The following is a 23,449-nucleotide window of genomic DNA, read 5'->3' as shown; positions in this document are numbered from 1 at the left end:
AGTTTCAAACAATTTCCTATTTTGTTTTATTCTTTTTATTTCAGAAACTGTGATCTGACACAGATATGAATGTTTTATAAGTAGTTATTTGTGTCTCGAGTCGGACATGTCAAATGTTAACAAAGCTAAAATGTCTCAAAAATGTCTTGACCAGAGGAAAAGCAAAGGTCGTAGCAGACGGATGTTGATGAGGCTGATTTTCTCTGCCAAGCTCTCTCATGTTCACTTTATTAGTGGAAATATAACACGGTTTACAGTCCAGTCTGCTGCTGCTGTTTGGGGAAGACACTTTTCTCTGCCTGTTGCTGACACTCAAAAAGGGACAACGTTCTAAATCCATTCTTTTTCTTCTGCTTTATCCTCCACATAAGGGTCGCGGGGGAACTGGAGCCAATTCCAGCTGACATAGGCAGGTGGGGTACACCCTGGACGGGTCCATCACAGGGTCAACGTTTAGAGATTGGCAATTTGCACCAGTATTTTAAATTTGGATTGCAGTACCCATTTTAAAACTGCTAGTGGCTCAGCACTCAGCAGGTGAATGGTGTGCATGTTTATATCTGTGCATCGAACCATGTGTGAACAGTGCAAATGAACTCAGACAGCCCTTAAATGGACAAGCACCATCAGTCTTTACTTGACTTGACCCCAACAATTCTTCCAACTTCACTGCTTCATATCTCTGTACAGCCTCAGAACAAACAGTCAAGCTGGTGGGAGACCCCCTGTGGTTTTCTTGCACACTAAATTCCATCCCAGTGAACACACAGTGCTCCGTTAGCTTCAACACAGTCTCATAAAACTTGCAGATTGCATGTTGTGGACAATATGAAGTGTACTCCCCCACCATGATGAACTGCATGGCAATAGAACATTTTGGACTATAAAGTACAAAGAATGACTTGGACACACAAATGGCCAGTTGGATCTGCCAGTGAAATCAAACTTAATCATCATTCACTTAAATGCAAATCAATATTTTTGAGCAATGAATCAAATCAAATGTAATGTGCAATGGGTCAGAGTGACATGATCCCAGAGAGAATAAAAAAACAATCCAGAAACTGCGCTCAGCATTTTAGAATTTAGTAGCTCAATGTATTAAGAACTTTGCTTACTGCAGGAGCACATAGGTGCTTCAGCTGCCTGCCAGAACTCACAGAGCCAACAGTTAGCATCGAGCTGGTCAAACATTTAGCACTTAACAAGTGGCAAACCGCCAAGACCACCCATGACTATGTTTTTAGACTTGAGTTCAGTATCTTGGCTAGTTATATACTGGGGTTCTTCTTTAAACCAGAAGTAACCATACTTGAAAGTGTGGGATTGGGCCTGACGGCGCGCTCATCGACTGCATGTCCACGTACACCACACGTAACCATGGAAGGCACTAGCTCTCAGTCAGATTGTGTACATGCTCAGATGAAGCTTGATGAAGGAAAGGAAAGATGAAGGAAACCAGTGACTGAGACCTTAAACCTCTCAGGAATTAAGTGCAAAGAAAGCTTGTATTTTGATATTCTGCAACCAAGTTTAGAGGCATCACAACCAGGCAACCTGTCAATCAAACTATTTGCAACCAGAAGAACCACCCCCTGGTGGCTATTTATATGTGTACACTTTTCAGGCACTGCCACACTGGCTTCACTTTTCATACATGGAGAAAAATATCCATGTTTTCCCCTTTGGTTTTCAAAACAGATTCAAAATACAAGGGAATGACAATTTAGGTGGTACATATAACGTTTATTTTCTGTCAAAGTTGCACTTTGGGGATGGTTGGTGGTGGTGTTTGGTGGCAGTTGGTGTCTATGGTGTTGCATTGCCGTCTTCTGGATTCTTCTTACTTCTAGATTTCCCTGAGACTGTGAATGCCAACTGCCATTGAACAATATGGCCCCAAAAAAAAAAAAAGAGCTAAGTGCAAAAAAAAGCTAAGAGGGAGGCAGTAATGCAACACTGCAGATGCCAACTGCTGTAAAGAAAACGTTTCACTTTAAATAGTTATTCGAGTCTATAAAGACAGGGTGAAAATGAATCATAGGTTGAATGACTGGCAGCTCCACACAATCTCCTCTGCTCAAACTCTGCTTCCAAATCATGTCAACCAGCACAAGATGGTAGCACCCACAACCAAGATATTTGAGCTATAATTTCAGTGATGTAAGTGATGAGTAAAGATGTGTCGCACATCATACTGTTAAGTGTACAGTATGTATCAAACCTAAATTGCATATTGCATTCTGGCCAATTACCAAGATTTTTTTTTTAATTATTATTATTTGCCATCAACTCTGCATTGCAAGTAAATTAAATTCCATTTGGACCACGAGCCTCAGCTTACAACTGGCTTATTTATAAAGCTAAAAGTGTCACATTCCACCAAATGTGAGCTGTCAAATCTAAGTAACACCAGATGATTATGATTTAGCTCAGGTTTGGACTGCAAATTGCTCAGAAAAAACACCATTAATTGGGTTAATTATATTATTCCTGTGTGATGTTTGAATTGGCTCATGCGTCGCAGCTCGTGTGTGGGCCTACAGTTTGCTGTGACCTGTGAAGCGGGGAGGTTAGTTTGCTAAGTAAGGTTCTCTAATGAGAATAGTTAATGCATTGTTTCAATTAAAATGTGTCAACACTTATTACAGGTGAAAGAAAGAAGAAGAAAAACACTAACGGACACTCTGAGATTAGTTCATCAACAGCAGCATAGGATGTAAGCATCACCTCTCAGGTCATAGCAAGAAAAGTTCTATTATAGAGACTTAGTGAGAGTTACTGTATAAATCTTTAAAATTGTAAGTGTAATATTGCACCAAGGTTCCCACACCTTGGTTGACATCAAATTCAAGGACCTCCCAGGACCAATTCCCTCAAATTCACAAACTTTCAAGGATTTCAAGGAGCATGGGAACCCCGTTGCACCTACCAAATTCCTCTAAGCCTGAACCACGCTTGTGAACGTACACAGGCGGTAACGTCATTGCTCACCACATCCACTTCAGTTGTTCTACAACCATTATGTTATCATTATCAACTTCATTAAGTCAAATTAGAAAAAGTGTCATTACACAATTTCTAATTCACAATGAAGTGTAACACTGACGATCACATGAAGCCAAAGTCTGATTGCGAATAGTTCAAAACTATTTCCTCCACTCATAAATCCAGTCAGTTTGCAGATGTTAGCTTTCCAAAACATAAGTCATCAACCAAGGGGGAATTAGACGAGAGTTGTCGAGAGACTTTGTGCTTTTGGCAGTGAAGTACATCACAAATGTGTTTTTAACAACCTTCTAACAGCTCCTTACCTGTGGGACCGTTCTTTGTCCAGTAGTTAAGTGTCTTTGGGCTACAGCACTTTGACAAGATGCAAACTTCAAAAAATCTAAATCCAAAAAATAGAAATTTGTCATTTGAACGATAGTTATCAGAAACGCAGAAACAACATTCACACAAGCTAGCTGCAGCAGCCCTTGTTATTCAACTTAATATTTACTCAGTAAGCCTGTACAGTTCCTGAAATATTTATGGCAGAAATCATTTCTTGCACTGTGGGTGGACCTGGTTGGCAGAAATGTTGAGGGTAATGCTGTGCAAAATTCCAACAGTTCAAACCCTTATTTAAACTGGGAATTTCAGGCAAGGAGACGATGATTATTGTGGACTTGTTTAAAGTCATTTGACATCTTGAATGATTTTAATAAAATATTGAACATTTTATGAATGCAACTGACAGAGAGCAAGTGAATATAGAGGGAAGGGGATGTAAAGACTGGCCACCACACCCTTGGCAGCTGTTGATGGAGTATATGGACTGTCTACAGCATGGGTGTGTCTTTCCTATTACAGCCTATTGATCAGTTGTGTTTTCCCAGACTTCATTCATAGAAAAATTGAAAACAGCTGCACCATCTGCCTCCTCCTTTGCCAGGATGTGTGTACAGGACATATTTTTGGAGTAAGTACAAACGTCTCTCTCAACCATATTACCTGCCAAACAGAGGACAGATGTCAAATGTAATTTTTCCCAACTCTATTCTGGTCTATATCAAGTAGAAATGCGAACATTAATGAGTATAATTCACTAATTGTGAGTGAGTCAGGATATCATCTTTTAAATGGTACTTGTGACGTTTGTTTCTGTGTAATAGTGCGTGACCAAATTTGTAATAGTGTGTGACCAAATTAGTCGACTGAATTAGAATTCTTAAAGATTAACATCCTGTTCGGACCCACAACCCCACCCCCCTTTTTGTATTCTACCAATTTTGGTTCAGTTTTAAATCAGACATAGGTATTCTTTCCTCCTACCTATCCATCCATCCAACATCTATACAACTTATTCTTTGTGGATCATGGGGGCAGCCGCAGCTATTTCCAGCTGACATGCAGGTCACTGGCCTACGCAGGTCACAGGGATCAATACACAGAGACAAACAACCATTCCAAGTCACATCACAGAGCACATGAGAAACTGGCAAAAAGCGAGACAGAGGGAACGGGGAAACTCCACACAACAGGGCCTCGTGATGAATTTGAAGCCACAGATGTCTTTGTGTACAGATACCATGGTTACAGGTGTCTGTGGCATGGTGTTCCTATCACTCTCTTCTGCGGTACAAATCAACTCACCTCAATCAATCAGGATAGGATTTCTCCTTAACCTATTCTAGTAGAGGTGTTCCTTCAGAGCTATGACTCACCTGAATCACGTGATCACAGAGTTTATTTTAAGAGGAGACACCATTTCATTGCACGTTGCATAACATCAACACTCAGTACGTTTACATGCACAGTGTAAGGGAGCTAAGGCCGTAGTCTATTGACCTTCACGTCACAGAAAAACTAACTCGAATGGCAGAGACGACGTGACATGGATCATGCTGTGGATCTGCACATCAGTCCAAAAGTGGGTCTTCTCTGTAGTTTTCCCTCTGATCATCTCACTGTGATCTTTGACTAGCACAAGGATGAGGACAACTCAGATGGAATTAAAGGCTTAGACAGTACATGCATAATTTTCCTGAAAAAGTGTATAGATTAAACTAAAAGTAATCATACTTAATGAGCTTCCACTACAAGTATGTAGTGGCGTTTTAATCGGCAGAGACACTGCCCTCTGCTATTATTTACCATTCTTTGTTTTGCTCTATGTTCCTGAGCAGCTGTGTTTGGCCTGCACTTTTATATCCTCCAACCAGTAACGGGAAATCAGCTGTGCAGGTTTCAAAAGCAGCAGTACTGGCTGTACAAATGCCAAGTGAACAAAAGCCTTTCCAAACCAGTGCTGTCGAGCAGGACGGGGATGAGGAGCGACATGAAGGTGGCCTCTATTCTGTTAGAAAAGGTAAATGCAAGTGGTAATCCTAAGTAGCTTGAAGCTAAAGCAACAGGATTTCTGCAACAAATGCAACACTCCTACAATAGTGTACACTGCAGTGTATGGAGGTAAACCTGTGGGCTTTACTTCCAAACAATGCCCTTCTCCTCCCAGACTAAATCAGTAACTTTATTTGTAGATGATACATGGGCAACCCAAAGCCAAGCAGAAAGGGAACTTGCCTTGTGACCGAAGGGACACCAGTTTGAGTCCCGACCAGGTCAAGGCCTGAGCAAGTTACCCAATCCCCAATGCTCATTGTAAATTGGGCACTGTGTACTCCTTGTGCCGGTCCCAAGTTCAGATAAATGGAAGGATTGAGCCAATCATACTATGCTGCAATACATGCATGAATAATGCGACATGTCTGGTCTGCTAAATGCTTACATGTGATCATGACTGCAGTCTGACATGCTGCCCTGAGTAGAGAAGGGGAATTATTGGCTTCACACTTAATCCAAAAGCGATAACATGATGACTGACTGAGTTTGTCAGATAATTATGTTAGCTACTGATAAGGGACTCAAAACTTTATGTTTATTATTAACAGAACCACATCGAGCCACTAAATCAGAAATCATTTGGGCAGCAGAGGAGACTGTTCTATCCATCAGGAGAAATGAGTGACTCCACAGATGCAGGTTTGCTGAATAAGACTTTAGCCTGAAAACTTTTCTCCAATGAGACACTTGATGTTGTTGATAAAAACTAAAGAAGAAAAGTCTTATAAGACCAGACTACTGCTGAATAAACATTGGCGACAAATCTTGACACCATCTTGCCAGCAGCGTTCAGCCTGAGTGGTAGGTGTTGCTGCGATGTGACGGCAACAGTAAGGCTGCGTGGAGTTGCAGCAGAGTTGTCCGAGCCAGTGAGGCTTAGGAAAAGAGACACGCACCTCGTGCCGCAGCCCGCTGTGCACTTCAGAACTCCAGCCCATCACATACGTCATTCTCCTCCGTCTCTTGAAGCAGGATCCTCCGGGGTCCAACCTCACAGACCTCATCAGAGATAACTCTCTGCTTTTGTTATAATAGCTTTTCAGCCTTGGCAGCTTAAATCAGCCATATATGAATTGTTCAATGGGAATACATCCCAGAGACATCAAAGCCGGGAGCAAATTGAATATCAGGAAATGTGTGCGTTTTGATCCTTAGATCTGTTTCAGGGCTTAGGGAGTCCATGGCTGCCCATGACTGGCAGCAAGGCTATTAACAAGACAGTGCAGATACAGAATATTAAAGCCTCTGACCTAATCGGGTTTTAAGATTTATATAAATATCATAAGTGAATTGGGTGCACTTAAGTGCACTTGGTTTCCAAGTCCAAGTAACATTCATTTTATTAAGAAGCTGAAAAATAGATCAAACTCTCTTCAATCCTGAGCAGTCTAGCCCTAGTTTTGAGTCTGTTTCTTGTCATGTATTCCTGTTTTATTGCATGTTATCATCCTTTGCTGGCAAAGTGATTAAAGTAGATGAAATGTGGATGATCAGAGGCAGAGAAGAGAATACTTTGCTGGCCATGCAACAAAATAAAATTATTGGCTTTTGATATAAGAAACACAGTGGAAAACAGATCACTCTGCACACTGAAATAGCTCAGTGCAAGTATGCCAATGTATGTTGTTTGTCACCATCCAGTCACATTTGGTGTGTGATCGCGTGACCATCCTTTTCACTCAGTTTATGACCCACCGGCCACACCAAGCTCGGGACAAAGAAAACCTTTTCTCCCTTTCCTCTTTGTGTGTGTATTTTAAAACACACTTTAAAAAGACAGAGGTTCATCAGGCCACTCTGGGACATGCTATACGTAAACACACATATAATGAGAGAGGACAGGCTTGTCTTCGGAGCTGCAGGAAGGAAATCTTGCACAACCAGAGGCTTCAAGCAGCTTTAAAGTGATGAAATTGAAGAGGACTTCTTTGAAGAAAAGATTCAACTGAAAATGGCATTTTTCCATGGTCATCACAGCAAGAGGCGAGTGTTCTTGTGTCTGGATTAAGAAGTACCATTTTGTTCAGTGAGGTGGCATTTAGAAAAAAAAAAAAAAAACGCTCCAACCACACATTTTGTGGCCACTGACAAAGCTGCACAAGTGGAAGGCTCACAGACACTGCAGTGAAGCCAAATAATAGGCGTTATAAAACACAGAGGGGATTGAGGGGTAATTTAAGAGGTTCACTTTCCAAAAGAAATTGGGCAAAAAAGGGACATCACCCCTGACAGCACATTATGGAATGTATGGTTTTTACGATATGGTGGCACATTGGCGCAGGAGAAGCCAGCCTGGCCTCACTTCCATGCCACTAGTTAACAACTGGAGTGTAAAATGTTCTTAAAATGCTTGAAAGGATCTGATTTTATGGTTCATCATATTACGTCTCTATCTGCAATCCATGCATTGCTATTACACAAAAGGCCCATCCAAGTGTTTGTGCTCGATTCATACTGACACAGTTGTCATTTTGCCATCGAGTTGTTTTAAAGTAGTGTCCGCAAGTTTGGACGTCTCACTCCCTGCCATCAGCCTTCTAAAAGCTCAACCCCCAGTCTGTAAATCAATTAATTTCTTTACTTGCCAACTCCTAACCCTAACCCTGCAGTCTCAATTAATTAAATCGTTGTTTATTACACTAATTTGAATGCTACCAACACTGGATTTCTTTCTTTCTTTTTTTATACAACAATTTATCTATTTTTTTCCTTACCCCCGTGTGGAGGAAACAATGTGGAGGATAAAGTGGCAGAAGATGAAAGGATGGATGGATGGATGAATTATCTATTTATGGGAAGCCCATGACCATGGGCTAGTGTGGCCCTGAGCAAGGCAACCAATCCAGCATTGCTACCCGGACGCAGATAAGTGCTGCCCACTGCTCCTGTGCCCGGATTGTGTGTGTAATAAGGATGGGTTGATTTGTCAAATTCACTCTATCGCTAATTGGTGTGTGTGCAATAATTACTAAATCTTTCAGCAAGCTAGACTCAAGCGTAAACCAGCAAATGCAATTGAGCGCATGTGAGCGTCCCTGGGTGAGTTGGTCTTACTGTGACCAGGTGTAAAGGAAGGTGAATATTCTCTGTTTTAAAGGTAAAAACAGGTGCCTTACTAGTTTAAGTTAGTTAGGATATTTATATCTGCCATCACATGTGTATACTCTCTGCTTTTTGCACACAGATTGTCTCCTTGTGACCACTAACATGACAGCATAAAAAGAAGGGCCTTCATAGAGATTGAGCTTTCAGGCACTTTCCACACCAGGAGGAATGATGAACGGCCAAAATTTCGCACCGCATTCCAGTAAAAGGTTCACCTAAGCCGATTAGCAGCTTATCTCCTCACAAAAAAAAAACATGACATTGGTATTTTTCAGATTTCCTGAAACTCATTTGTCAAAAGGAATAGTTTTCACATTTTTCAAGGTAGCGAATAAGCCTTCCACTGGAAAGCTCTATATTTGTAGCTAGTTCCTCAAATCCTTATCAACCAAGAAAACAGAGGATCACACCAAAATCCTGTTGATCCATATCAACATCTGACGGCCTGGCTGAGGTGAACAGTACAGTCATTGCTCGACGCCTTTGTATGCGACGTGAAACTATGGAAAAACTCCTCTGTTGCGTCATATTTTCTTCTGTGTGAACGTACTAATTGTGCACTGTGCTCTTTAGGTATGCTCGATGTCAAATGACACAATGCTCTCTCTCAACGTGTTAAAACAGATTCCTTCATTTGCATATGATGTCTTTCAGGGAGCGATACTCGGGTAATTACAGCAGTGACAGTTAAAACTGGTATGCTGACATTAGTTATGATGACATAACCTGTAGGATAAACAATTTAAGTTAATTATAAACGAGAGATGAAGTGACGTTAAAAGATGATCTCTCAGGAGAAATATAGCCTTCATGTTTATGTCCAACCCCCCAACCCCAACCCCCTTTTTCTAGCTCTCTTATCTACAAGAATCTCCTGGCTCAGTAGAAACCCAATCCACATTTATTTTACCCTGAGCATTAGTGAGAGTTTGTTTGTGCCCTTGCGTGCTGTATGCTCTGCGGTTTTCTCAGAGGCAGACTGCGAGAGCAGTAGCAGATGCCAAGTTCAAATCTTGCCAAGAAAAAAGACATAAATTACTGTCCATGTAATGCTGAAGCAGCTCAATGCAGAGTTCAATTCCAAAATATTGTGGGGTTTTATTGCTTATCTACTCCTTGCAAACATTTTCCCAATAATATTTACATCAGTCACACTCTGGTGTGTGGTTCTTTTTCCTTTGTCCAGGGTTAGGGCTAACAGTTCATGGAAGTGCAGCTTCCATGTACCTTTTTTCAACAAGGTAAGAAATGTCCACATCCATGAACTTGTATTTTTTTGTTGTTGTTGCCAGATTCAGCAAAACGTTAATGCTCTCCTTGTCACAAATTACAAACAATAACATCATTTGTGGCGAGTGTAAGTGCATGAGTTTCTCAGTGCAGATCTGTCTGACATTCAAGGGGGAAAATCTAAGCCACATAGCTAACATTGTTGGAAACATAGAGTCATGTTGTTGTACTGTACTGTACTTTCATGGGTGTTCACCGCCCTGGCAGACAAATACCAAGTCTTACTATAAAGACATGCAGACTTAAAGTCAACTACATTGAAGAACTGCTTTTTCAGGCCACTTTCTTTTCAACTGCGGAACGTTTGTTTAGGCAGCAGTGTCTCAATTAGGTACTATGTTTTGATAAGGTGTGGCCCCAGTAATGTCCTTACTTCAACCTTATCCTCTTTCAAACGACTACATGTTTCCAGCATAGAATAAAGAGATAGGGTGCAACTACAGGAAATTTCATGCTCTCAGGAAGAAACCCTGCTTCTTTTTTTCCTGTTGTACCTTAGCAGTACGGTCTCGCTGTCAAAACTCCTGTGCAATAACGTTTGAATCCTCACCTTCTCACACCCCAACACGTGAAATTGCTTTCATCTCACTTTAATTACTAATCTAAAAGCAGTGCAGCATGACAGGAAAAGAAGAGCATGCGAAGTGAAGCTTGCATGAATGGTACACACTTGGCAGAGGCCACAAATAAGGCAACAAGGTCAATGAAGAGTGCCTGATGGGTGGAGGTAACATAATCTGAAGGGGTTTTTTTTTTTTTCAAAAAGGCCCAAGCCCTCGTGATTGACTGTGCACTAACCACGGGAGAAATGCTAGGGATTTAGCCAGTCAAAACATCTCTCTGTGATTATAGAGAAAAGGGAAAAGAGAGAGGAGAAAATGAGTGAGGATATACAGTATGTTGTGCAGTATAGCATGAGCAATAGCGGCTCGCCCTAGAGAGAAAGCTCCACTTAAACTTAAAAGTAATGCCCTCTGAGATTTGAACCACATCCAGGGACTTTACTTTCTTTTCTAGTTGACAAAGGGCACCAAAGAGAAGCAGGTTAACAGCCATGTACAATGAACCATTGTTATGCATGAAGAGTAGGGGCTCAGATTAAAAATAATTAACAATCACAGAATCTGAATAATAAGGATTAATCATATAAAAATAAAATCACAAAAATAATGTAAGCAACACAAAATAAATAAGTGTATTTAATGTTTAATACTATAACTTTTCATTTTAAACAGATGCTCCTATGAACTACAGATGGAGCTTTTATGTACTTACACACTAGATACATTAAGGCCAAACTTAAGAGCTGTTAAGGCCATTCCAAGTACTATGAAGAGGAAAAGCATTAGCAGTGTGTACTCATACTATGATGGCGCCACTCGTCTGTTTTGTCTTTAGTCATGGATTTTCAGTGGTCCTCTTTAATAAGAATGAAAACCTGTGCTCACTTAAGTATCCACATTCTTTTCATATCATGTGTGTATTTGTGACACAATAATGCCTCTTAAGTGTCAGTTCCATCTCCCAATGCTGTTTAAATGAGTTCTCTCAGTCCATCCTCCAATACAATATACACTATATGGGCAAACGTACAACTGACCATTACACCAACAGGGCCTGTAATGATGAATTCAAATAGAAGACGTTAATATGGAGTTGCTCCCCCTTTCCACAAGATTTCAAAGTGTTTTGATGGGAATTTGTGCCCATTCATTCTGTAGAATCAGCTACTGATGTTGGACAAGAAGGCCTGGCTCGCAATCTCTGGTTCCAGGTCATCCCAAAGGTGCTCGATGGGGTTGAGGTCGGGGCTCCGTACATGCCAGTCAAGTTTTCCCACAACAAACTCATCAAAGTATGTCTTTATAGTCCTTTGTTTGTGCACTGGGGCACAGTCATGGGGTAGAATAGAAAAGGGCCTTCCCCAAACTGTTGCCACAAAATTTGGAAGCATAGGATTGGTTCATTAAGGTGGCCCTTCAATGGAAACAAGGGGCCTAGCCCAAAACCTGAAAAACAATTCAATAATTAACAGGTGTGGTCCAATGCTTTTGTCCATATAGTGTATATTTAGTGATCCGCCCACAACCGAGCACACCTGTATCAGATTTTCCATCTACGTTTACATCTATGTTTAGCTACAGTCGTTCTTCTTCTTTTTGGGATGGCACGATGGCATTCTTGGTCAAAGGTAGTAAATAAAATGCACCTGGATTAATTGTGTTGCTTCTTTTTGTAAAACAAGGAAATCACATGTGTTTATATGTATGAATTTTCAAATGTGAATGTGTTCATGTCACACATTTAAACTTTTTTTAGGGCTATCCCCTGAAATCTTGGTCAGCTGCAGGCCAGTACATAATGTTAAAAGCATGCTTTCCTGGGGAGTGTTTCTCCCAGTGAACGGTTTCCATTGCTGTCAAACTTGGAAGAGCCAGTCTGGTTTGAAGCCAGACTGACAACAAGCTTGTTTTTGTTTTGTTTTTTGTGGAAAAAAAAAATGGAGCAATCTTCACTTTTCCTCACAAGTTTTCAATTAGCTGCGAGACAATACTTCACATGAGACAACGGGGGTACGGAAAAACAGAATGTTTGGATTTATGTGGGACTGCCAGTTCACATGTCAGACCGTGGCATATTTTTAGTGATAGCATACTGGTTGGTCTGGTGCCGAACCAAATACGCTACAACAATTAGCTCAGCCAATTCAAAGTCTCATTAATGGAAACCAATTATTTCAAATTTTTCATGGACTGTATTTCAATTCAACTAGTGAGGCCCTCCCAGAAACTGATCCTATATGACGGGATGCCAAACTGCTGAGGCCAAAACGGTGCTGGGACGAGATTTTATTTGTTTTCACCAGGTAACCGATATTTTTTCTTTTCAGGCTCAAATCTGAAGCTGGAAAATAAAAATGGTCATCTTAGTCCACGGGTTTGTATAAAGGGGCTGATGGTGCTTTATAAACATCCAGCAAAAAGAAAGAGTTTGAGTGTTTATGTTAAACACCTCTTTTATACTCATGTTTGATATCCAGTATAAATCTATCACACCCCCAAAGGAGGCCAAGTTGAATTTTCCACTGTGGCTTAAACCACATTTAATGTTCTTTCCTCTGATACTTTGACACACTTAAGGGGAACAGAGATCCTGAGCACAAGTCAAATGGTTTTACCCAGCTTGCTCCCTTTAAAGAAAAAGTTATTTACTCATTATGTAACGTGTTGTGTACCCAGAATTATTTTCTCAATTAAACTAGTATGTGTTTGTTGAATCAGTGTTTACCAAACATGAAAATGATGATTTTCTCAAATGTCTCATTTTGTCCAAACCAAAATTATTCAGTTTTAATGATGTCTTTGTTATATGAAGCAAAGAAACCAGAAAATATTCACATTTAAGAAGCTGGAAAATCTTAAAGTTCGTTTTAATGATGATGACTGATGACCGAAATAATTGTTGCAGTACCACCTCTTTTAGCAAATGATGAGATTACGTGGTTACAGGTGAATCCCATGCTTGTACCAAAGCCTAGAGCTGTACCTTAACAGTGCCACACGTGACTCTTCAAAAGTTCCATTAGATTAGAGAGAGCAAGATGTAAATTGGCTCTTTCTTATACACCAGTACAGTATTTTAAGCACAGTGCAGGGGGCAATTAGCCAAGCATAGCATAGAACATGGCCTTGTTTTATTCAAGGACATGTCATCCAACATTTAACAAGGGGTTAACAAGCTGCTTGTTTAACAAGGGATTAAACTAACAAGACAATTCACATTGATGAAAAGAGACCAGAAAGTCCAGCAGCCCCTAGCATACCAATGCAACACCACATTTACATAGTCTTCCCTCAGGAGATGCCATCCTCTAGGTTTGAGAGTAAGTTTCTCTTATAATACTTGAAAGGGTATACTACATTTCCTCCTTCTGTTCTAGTATGGCTTTGAGAATGAGGACGTTATCTTCTTGCTTGTCAAAATACAAAATACACTGGATGACATGTGCATTAGTTGGTTTTAAAGTTGAGTCTAATGTTTTTGGCACATTGCCATCTGTGTGCAGTTGTTTGACAAGGATGGCTGCAGCACGTACGGTTATTCAGTTCAAAGATAGAAAAGGACTAATTGGTCAGCTAGGGATGTAAAGGGTGTGTTTAGAAAGCTTCCAGCCTTCACATTTATCTAGTCTCTCTGCCAAAATCGAATCTGTATTCCGGTCTGTTGTTCCAAAACAAACATTAAAGTAGTATGGATCTGCTCATCTACTTTCAGAAAACACCAAAGCAAGCATGTATTTCAAAATGTTCCCTTAGATCCTAGGTTCTCAGGTGAGTAAAATAGGGAAGGATCAGTGGTTTCCTGGAATGACTGAAGTGTCTGAGGAAGATACAACACAAGACGACACCATATTTCATATATCGTCTTTCACGATGGTCACCATCAGATTATTAATCACAGTGGCAGGGACTCTTGCAGTGTCTTGTCCAGGGGACTAGCAACACTACAAGAATGGCCTCGAGAGAACTTGAGATAAGTTATTTGTAGAGTCAACGTTTATGTCTGTATATTACGTTATTCTGGTTATTGGTCAACGTCCAGGAGCACGTTGTAGAGTCCGACTAGGCTGGAAAATACATGCTAGACTTCTCTCGGGGGTCATGGAGCGTCCCAGACGCCAGTCTCTGTTCTTCAGTTATGTTACACTACATTTATTCATTTATTGTTACCAACGTTCATAATCGGGTCTGACACTGGAAATGTGCTGGTCACGTCCAAATCGCTTGAAAATTGGCCTAGATTTGCGGAGTCTGATCCCGGCATTAAGGCCTGGGTCATACACTCTGCAGCTATGATTCATATGAAATAAATGTCAGCGTCCAATCATGTCTGTGGCAGTACGCAAAGAGCCTTTAAGGACATACGAGCGCACCTCAACATTGTAAGTCCAGGCAAAACTGTATGCGCCGACTCAAGGGCATAAAAATGGGGGCAAACTCCCAGAAATTGCCACTACTGGAATGGAGTGAGATCTGCATGCATGGAAACTCCAGACTGATGCAAACTCTAATTCAAGTATGATTGAATAGTGACATGGGTGTGCATGTGGACAAGGAACTCGGCACGCATGACCCAGGTCTAACTGCCCAACATAACCCAAGTGTATTCACTACCCCAGACACATGTGGATTCATTAAAAAATAATTGCAACTATTGTTGCCCAAAATGACTTTACAAATGTTACGGTTTTCCTCTGAACCAATGTCAGAGCATTGATTTATGACTTTAATAAACATTCTGAAGGGTCAAATACAACGTGAATTTGTTTATCTAATGTTCTGTGACCAGAGTGATACTTTGTTTGACGCCATATTTACAGTACAATGATAAATGGGGACATTATCAATAACATTTTGTAAGCAATGTGCGCCTCTTAGCAGACTTCACTCCTCTGATGGAATGAACTGGAACCCCTCCACCGAGTCTTTAGGATCAAAACCATTTCAAATTGAAATCTTTGTCTAGATGCTCTCTTAAAATCCCTTTCCAGACACTTTATTAATGACACTATAAAAATGACAGACGGCCTCCTTATAAAAACATCACATTCCTACTTAGTCAACCCCCATCCTGTTAGGCCTAGAGTTATTTTGCCTGTTTATTACCTCAGTATTTCCTGTAATATCTGTGTCTTCAATTGGCCTTGAGAAATGAGGGATGGACAATATTGCTGGGCACCTTGTCAAAGGTTCATCTAGTTTCAAGGTCAATCATTCAGGTCAATTTATTTTTTTTTTTCTGTATTTTTATTCATCGGTGTTGTTGTCATAAACTGCCATCTCCAGAAGTTGAGCACAGAGTATGGAATGTAAATATGTACATGCCTCAAATTGTGTCAATGTATGCTATACAAGAATATTGTATAGACTTATTGGTACTAGTAGTCTAGTAGTCTAGTAGTAGTATCATATGTTCCCTTCTTTTTCTCAAAGTATTAATTTAAGAACACATGCAGCACATCATGCTCTTTCTCAATGAGATCCTTTCTTTTAAAAAAAGCTTACGTGTTAGCTGATACAGTGACAACAGACCTTGCGGTCATATATACTGTGAGTTTAGTTGATGCCAAAAAAATCCCCACACAGTGTCGTTCTCCTTTCCCTTCCCTGTCACGCAGATCTTTGTTGACTTGTTACACTCAGCAGATTGAACACAACTCATGACATTTTCCCCTGCTGCATATTTCATGTAATGAGATGAAGACACTCTGATCTGGGTGTCGTCTGTGTAAACAAACTGCGCATGGGAGTAGCTTGTTAGCACTCCCCAGTGCTGCTGATGTAAGCACAGCTATTTTCCAAATATTCCAGGCTCTCCGCTTGCATCTGTTTAGCCTTCAACTTGACCACATGATAAGAGAGTCAATATCATCCAATACTCTGTAATGACTGTAATTTCAGCGTAATGATAATATAGAGTCTGGTAGAGTCTTGATACTAGCTTGGAATGTTTCCCCCCTTGTCCTTGAAACTTCAAATCATCTACAAATCAATGACCTTGACTCACCATAAAGATCTACAACAAGCCCCATTATTGGCCATTTATTAAGCTGCGGTCACTATTAAATTATGAAATTCAATGAAGATTCCAATGAAACTGAACGACTGAAGACGTTCCACCTCTTCATGAGAATGCCAAGTTAAGCATTGAGGCGAGTGGTCAACAAATAATCAATGTTAAAATAGAGGCAAGGACAAATTTACACACAAACACAACATTTCTCTGAGCTCATCTGGGATTTGTGGAGGTGCATACAGGGCGTGCTGCGCATATATTGTGCATGTACACGTCTGTCCCGATACAGTTATGAAAGATTGATGGAATGTGTAGGAGAGAGCTGGTTTAAAGGTTTAAGATGCAGCACTGTGCATTTTAAGCTGGATGTGGGGGAGTGAAGAGCTCGCGGATTAGGAGAATTTAGGGAGTTTGCTGGAGACAGCACGCAAGGGCAACAGGTTCAGGGTGATGTGCGAGAGAAGGTCTGAGGAAGTGACAGACATAGCAGACACTGTGACTTTTTGCCTCGCTGTAAGGACGTGACCCTTAATTTAGCAACACACTGAAGCAAAGTGATATTGCAAGGAATTATGAATTTGACAGATGACATACAGCTTATAATTAACACGGATTTCAGAACGTCTGCAATGAATATATTCAATTCATTAATCATTGGTCTTCTTTTTTCTTTGTTTTTTTAAATAACCTGCTCACTGCTTCTGTACCAAAAGAAACTAGTCAAGCATAGCGATTCTCAACCTTGGGGGTGTCATTTCTGGGAGTCGCCAGATAGTTTTGGACAAAGAAAATAAATATTCAAAATGAAATGCAATTATTAAGACTTTTGAGAGTCGAAATCTACGTTCTTGTGAATGCTCATGAGCAAAAACAACAAAAGATTTCTCATCCATTGTGATTGGATTGGTGGGTCACAATTAACGGGCTTGAAATAAGATTTGGTAGAACGGCAATTGCAACATTGCCTCACTTATCTAGGATCAAATGTCCCCCATTATTACTTTTACCCGCTCTGAGATTTTTATTTATCTTATTTATTTCACCTCGCCTTTTTCCAGTCTCTGTGCTCAACTACTGTCTGTCATCTTCGTGGAACATGAGATTTAATATCGGTCCTTTACCAGAAATCAAGTTAGTGTATTTATGTCTGTTTTATATTCCTTTAAGCCAGTAGTAGTAAATCCCAAGTCTATAACAAACAGGCTGTAGCTACATATTACTGTTCAGACATGAGTAGTTGATGATAAATCATTCGCTCATCTAACTCTTGGCATGAAAACAAATAACCTTTTTTTCCAAGTATTCGTTTAACAAACCTTACCAGTTTTTCTTCTCCCTACCCTTTGTTTCGTTGACTCCAAACGTTCATTTAATTTTTTTTCTTCTTCAGTTGCAGTTCATTTACCATTTCTGGCACTGAAGGAACCAATTTTTCCATTACTGTACAATTAATCACACAAGTCATTCCATCTTTCCAACAGCATATGGACACGTACGCACCCCGTTCCCTCCCATCATAATTAGCCTTTTCTGACAGTTGTTATCTTGGAAAAGGCTGTAACAGCAAGTGCCACACGTACAGGAAAGCACATGAAGGGAAGAGGAAAAGTCAACGACGACCATCTGAGTCGATGCGCCGAATTATGCCGACACCTTGACCTGGTCCTGGGTGCGGAGTCCGTGAACACTGTAAAAACAGGACACGAGTGGACGAGGGAGCAGCTCCGCAGTTGGTAAAACTTTGCAAGACTGTGGATCTGTTGCTGTTGTGGACACATAAAACAAATCAAACGCCTGTGAGTCACTCTGGCCCTTGGATAGTTAATGGTCCGAGGAACACTCGCCATTTGAAACTGTTCTTGTGACTGTGGGTGTGTGTGTGTGTGTGTGTGTATATTTGGCTCCATTAGTGTTTATCTGTGATTTTAAGCCAAATTAAATACCAGTGAAAGTAAATGATTGATTTCCCTGCTGAAGTATCCCACTTTGGGCTCTGGACCCTCTAGCGTGGAAATCAGTGGCATGGTGCGAACGAGGGGAGTTCCAGAGAAAGCTAGTATGATAATAGACAAGAAAGGTTTTACAGTGGCATCATATGAACTGAACTAACTAAAATTAAAAAAAAAAAAGTCTTCTTAGGTGCACTAGGTTCACCATGGAATATCCTATGCTGTGCGTCATTGTAGGGCTAGCATGTCACATATATAATGCAGACACTTCCTTGGGCACACATGCAAAATGCATGGAGATAGGAGCACTCAGCACAGACTGTACAGATACGTTGATTTGTTGAGGTGCTGTTATGGCCGTTAAAGGCCAAGCATCTTTAATTGAGCAGTTACACCGCAATTAGCACATCTTGGGTTCTTGACCTTTACGTGAGAGGCCGGTGAGCTGTGGTGTCAAATTTGATTCTGTGCTAAACTAAACTCGCAAGATAACAAACGTTCATGATGCCACCTCATCTCTAATGTTTTTTTGTTTTATTTTATTTTCTCATTTTAAACTTTTAAATAGAAACAAGTGTCTGTTAAAATCAATGAGTATACACAACTGTAATTGCTTACCAAGTAAGTCTACCAGCTCCACGCGACTCTCGCTGTATTTCTCAGTACAGCAGAGTTTACAGCTAAATCTCGCTAGTACGACAGACATCTCTAACTGGTTGGACTTTTTGTTTTATTTATTGTTTAACCTTAAGTTAACCTGGAAAAAGTGTTTTTGAGAATTCAAAGTCTGCCTTGAAAAATATGATAATGAACACAAAGAAGCGCGCAGGAACCACATTTCTACTCACTGCAGTTTGAAAATAACTCATACTTTAATTATTTAATCGCCAACACAGTTCTAATTATCAGTTTTCTATTAGGTGTGGATGAATTTGTGATATTTGTGGTTGTAAAAAAGTGTCACAGTGTGCATTACTACTGGGGCAAATCAAGAGAAACAAAATTTCTGATCAAGAAAAAAAAAAAGGAACATGTTACGTACTGCAGCTTTAAATTGTTTCATTGCTGCAAAATATTTTTAAGAGCTCACTTTTCAGAAACCCTGGTCGTTATTCGGGCGCGTCTGGCTCAGACGCTGACACGTGTATCCATGTGTCCGTGTCTGAATCCATACGGTTCATGAGCAGGATAAGGGTCGTTTTGTTATGTGCTGGGTATAAGCTGAGCCAGACGGGTGCGGCGTTTCCATAATACTGCTGCATTTTCACTGAGACTGAAGGCGACTGCACAGCGGGGCCACCCATGGTGTGCCGTGCAGAGGCTTATGCAGTTCAGTAAACATGGCAGAGGCCTTTTGGACGGGCTGCTCAAGCCCCTAGCCAGGTCGTCAGTAGTGGATGCCAACCAGAACTTAGTGAAAAGGAGGCAAATTTGTCCTATAAGTTAGCACTGCCAGTGCTCTTCCAAGGGCCTGCCCGGGGGGATGAAATATTCACAGTGCAGCCAGGGAAGATGAAAGTAACGGCAGACGTCATTAATTTGTTATGCTGTCCAGAGGAAACCTTTGTTTTATTCTAAATCATGGCTTTGCTTTAAGAGATCTCGATGGATTTTCCTAATAAAGAAAAAAATTGCCAAGGTCAGAGCAGCTACAAGTCTCTCAAGAATAATAATGACGATGATGAAATACACAGGCGAATCTCAGTTACTGCAGAACAAAGTGAATCGTAAAAAATGGCCCAATTGTAACTACACTTTCTTTCTTTTCCAGTGCTAAAGAGGTTTTCACATGAAAGAAAAGTTTGGTCGGTGTCATCAAAAGTTAGGAATCTACCTGCGTTCACTGTGGACAAAGATGGACACTGTCCTCTTGGGCTACCTTTGGCTGTCTTGCCTGCTGTCACTGCCACCCAGTCAGTGTGGGAAACCACACATACTTGTGTCATTTCCTGCCTTTTCTAAAACACTCCCAATGGGAACTGTACAGTCATGAATATATTGGGCACTGCTGAGGTTAAAATACTGTGAATGTGTGTTTGTTCTTGTATTTGTTGCTTTGTGAGGACATAAAATGTCTAAACCGAACACAACGAGCAGATTTTGGTAAAGTGAGGACACTTTGGCTGGTCCGCACATTGTTAAAGAGCTTTTTCAGGGTTAGGGTAAGGACTAGGTATTTAGTTGTGATGGTTAATGTGATGCAATATATCTATGAGGGTCTGTGAGGCTACACTTCATAATAGAGATGACAAAAGAAAATACACCAATCAAATTGTTTCATTTACAAAAATACATGTTTTGCTTGAGGGAATTGTTTACTTATGTTTCCCATTAGATGTTTATTAAGAACTGGCTACTTCACTGGAAGATATGGTGACATTTATGCTCATTATTACGAATCAATTTGCCTTTGAGTGAATGTAGTGTTGGCAGCAGTAATACTAGTAGCCTAACCCTAACCCTTTACTGTCATTGTTAGGAAAAAAAAAACCAGCAAAATCTAAGCACCCAACCCACAATATAACTCATTTCCTTGCCTGGAACCTGGACACCCTCAGATAAGTGTAGGTTTTGGAGTGAGTCCAAAGGCAGAGCCCCTGTTAACGACAATCTTTAACCCTCTTGTACAAGGGGTGGGAAGCCATTCTTCACCAGTTAGAGCCACTTCAACTTTTATAACATCCCTCGAGGGGCATTCTAATAGACCCAACTCCAATCTCATAAATAATCTCTCTAATGCGACGACTGGGGCCGCTTCCCTTTGGTGAGGTGTCTGATGTCAGATGATAATGATAAAGACGATGCTTCTGGCACCACTTTTGTTCCAAGTTTTGGGCAGGTCCTCAAAAACTCGGCCCACTAGCTCGTGTTTATATTTATAGTGGAAAATGAACAAGTTACGCTACGTTAAAAGAGAGATATACAACACATAACTTACCAGAGTACTGTGGAAACACACATCAGAGGACAGCATCAGAGAAAGAGAGGGGAGGGGTGGGGGAGAGAAAACTAGATCATAGAGGCTGCACTGTTTTGGTAATTACTCACAAGTCCACAGGGGGCAATACAGGTTCTATACTGGACCTGTGACTTATGATACAGCATCACATTGTTTGTAAAGTAGATGATAATTCAAATGGCCAGATAATTAGTGCGGAACAAAATGTTGTAAATGTAAGACGCCCTTGAGTGTCCTGAAATTTAATGTCCATAAATAGAACGTGTAATTAGTATTATCAAAATTACAAATACTCCTTATGAAAAGCAGTGGACAGTGTTATAGCATACATAGCTAATTATTTACCTGACCTAATTAAATTATATATTTTTGCAGCTTTAATATGTTTAAACCCAGCTGTGAGTCGCAGGAGATGAAATTCAAAAAAGAAACAAAGAAGAACAAAACTAATCAGTTTTGTTCTTTGCTTTTGTTCAATGCTGTAATTGGCCCGTTAGGTGCATTCTCCAAACCTCATTAGCAAAGTGCCGTGACCAGCAGTTGATCAACTACAGTGTGGAAGTCCTGTAAAACCTTAACAGCCATTATTCTTTTATTGCATGTTAAGTTGAAATAACACAGTTTAAACATCAGAGTCCAGACAAAAGAAACAACTTTTGTGGACTTTTTCTTACACAGCTATCAGTTTGTTCGATGACTAATTTGTTGGACAGGGATTTTCAAGCAGAAGTGCTACAGGGGAATAGTTTATTCATGGGGATTTGGTTTTCAAAAACATGGGGTCATATGACTGGAAATTTTTAGAAATTAGATATTATACATTCATTTTTTTTGGACTGATGGCTGCTCGTTTCAGGGGGTTCCCACATCTTGGTTGACATCAAATTCAAGGACTTTTCAAGGACTTTCCAGGACTAATTCCCTCAAATTAAGACAGCACCGAATGTGCTGACACAGCATGGTGTCCACCATAATTGCAGCACACTCCACGTCTGGCCAAATGACTGTCCTTGGGATCTTGGTCAAAGTCAGTGTTTTGTAATTTTCTTTTCTGAGCCAGATATCTCAATTTTGCATTTCCCAGGCATCGAGCCATTTGTTCTCTCTTGCTTAACATCACTCGCTCATCGTTCTGCATGGGAGTCTGATGTCAACGGAGAAAATTCAAGCACTTTCCATGACCTATGTCTATTCAGGGAGATTTTCAAAAATCAATGTTCAAATTGACAAACCTTCAAGGATTTCAAGGACCAGTGGGAACCCTAAGGCCAGAGATTGACTTGCTATTAGCCACAACCAGACGCAAGACGAGTATAGTTCTTTGCATACTTAATGTTATGCACACTGGACAAGTTATGTTTGTGGTTCTTGAAAGATCAGTGGAAGCATTTGCAGCTCAGTCGTAGATTATCTGTGAGGCCCTGGATACAATGGCCTTGTGACAGTGACTATACCCCCTCAACGCTGCCCCTCGCATTCATGCGAGTACTGCATTCTGCAGATGCATCTCAAACATTTCTGAGAATGTGCACAACCAAACGTACCAAAGGACAAACAAGGCAGCCGTGACCATGTGTTGACAGACAGAAAATCTTTGGCCTAAAGCAGTATTGAATCATGAGTTTTCTATTTGATGTGGATGCATTGGTGCCATTTGTGGTCGTAATAAAATGTTACTGCTGCTCTGTGGCTGACTGCGTAGTCTTAAGATCACTTACATACTCTAAGTGATCTTAAGACTCGGACCCCTCAAATGGTACAAGTTTGCATAGAAATGCTCACAACTGTTAGAAATTATGTCAATTCACTCAGGTCTGCCTTGGTTTCAGAGCTGGACATTTAGGGTGCCAAATGCAAAACAGCATTATGCACCAAGCAACTTATGAGTTCAGGAAGTAAAACCCATGGACTAGTTTATACCACTACTGCTCGGCTCATTACTCGCTCTATCTATTGCTTCTTTCAAGTGGAACATGTGAACTCATAAATTCGACTTGGGAGGTTGTGTACAGGACATCCTGAACTCGGTGTTCAATCGGCCTTGTCACATGGTAACACAACCCCACGTACCACGTCTACATATCATACTGGGTGTTCGGACTGACTACAGGAACAGAGGCTTGATAAAAACATGAGCTGCATTTCTCAACTATTGCTGTTTGAGGTTTTCAGTTGGGGCTGT

This window comes from Solea senegalensis, linkage group LG2, assembly GCF_019176455.1.
Source record: "Solea senegalensis isolate Sse05_10M linkage group LG2, IFAPA_SoseM_1, whole genome shotgun sequence".
Lineage (NCBI taxonomy): Eukaryota > Metazoa > Chordata > Actinopteri > Pleuronectiformes > Soleidae > Solea > Solea senegalensis.
This window is presented reverse-complemented; position numbering follows the sequence as displayed.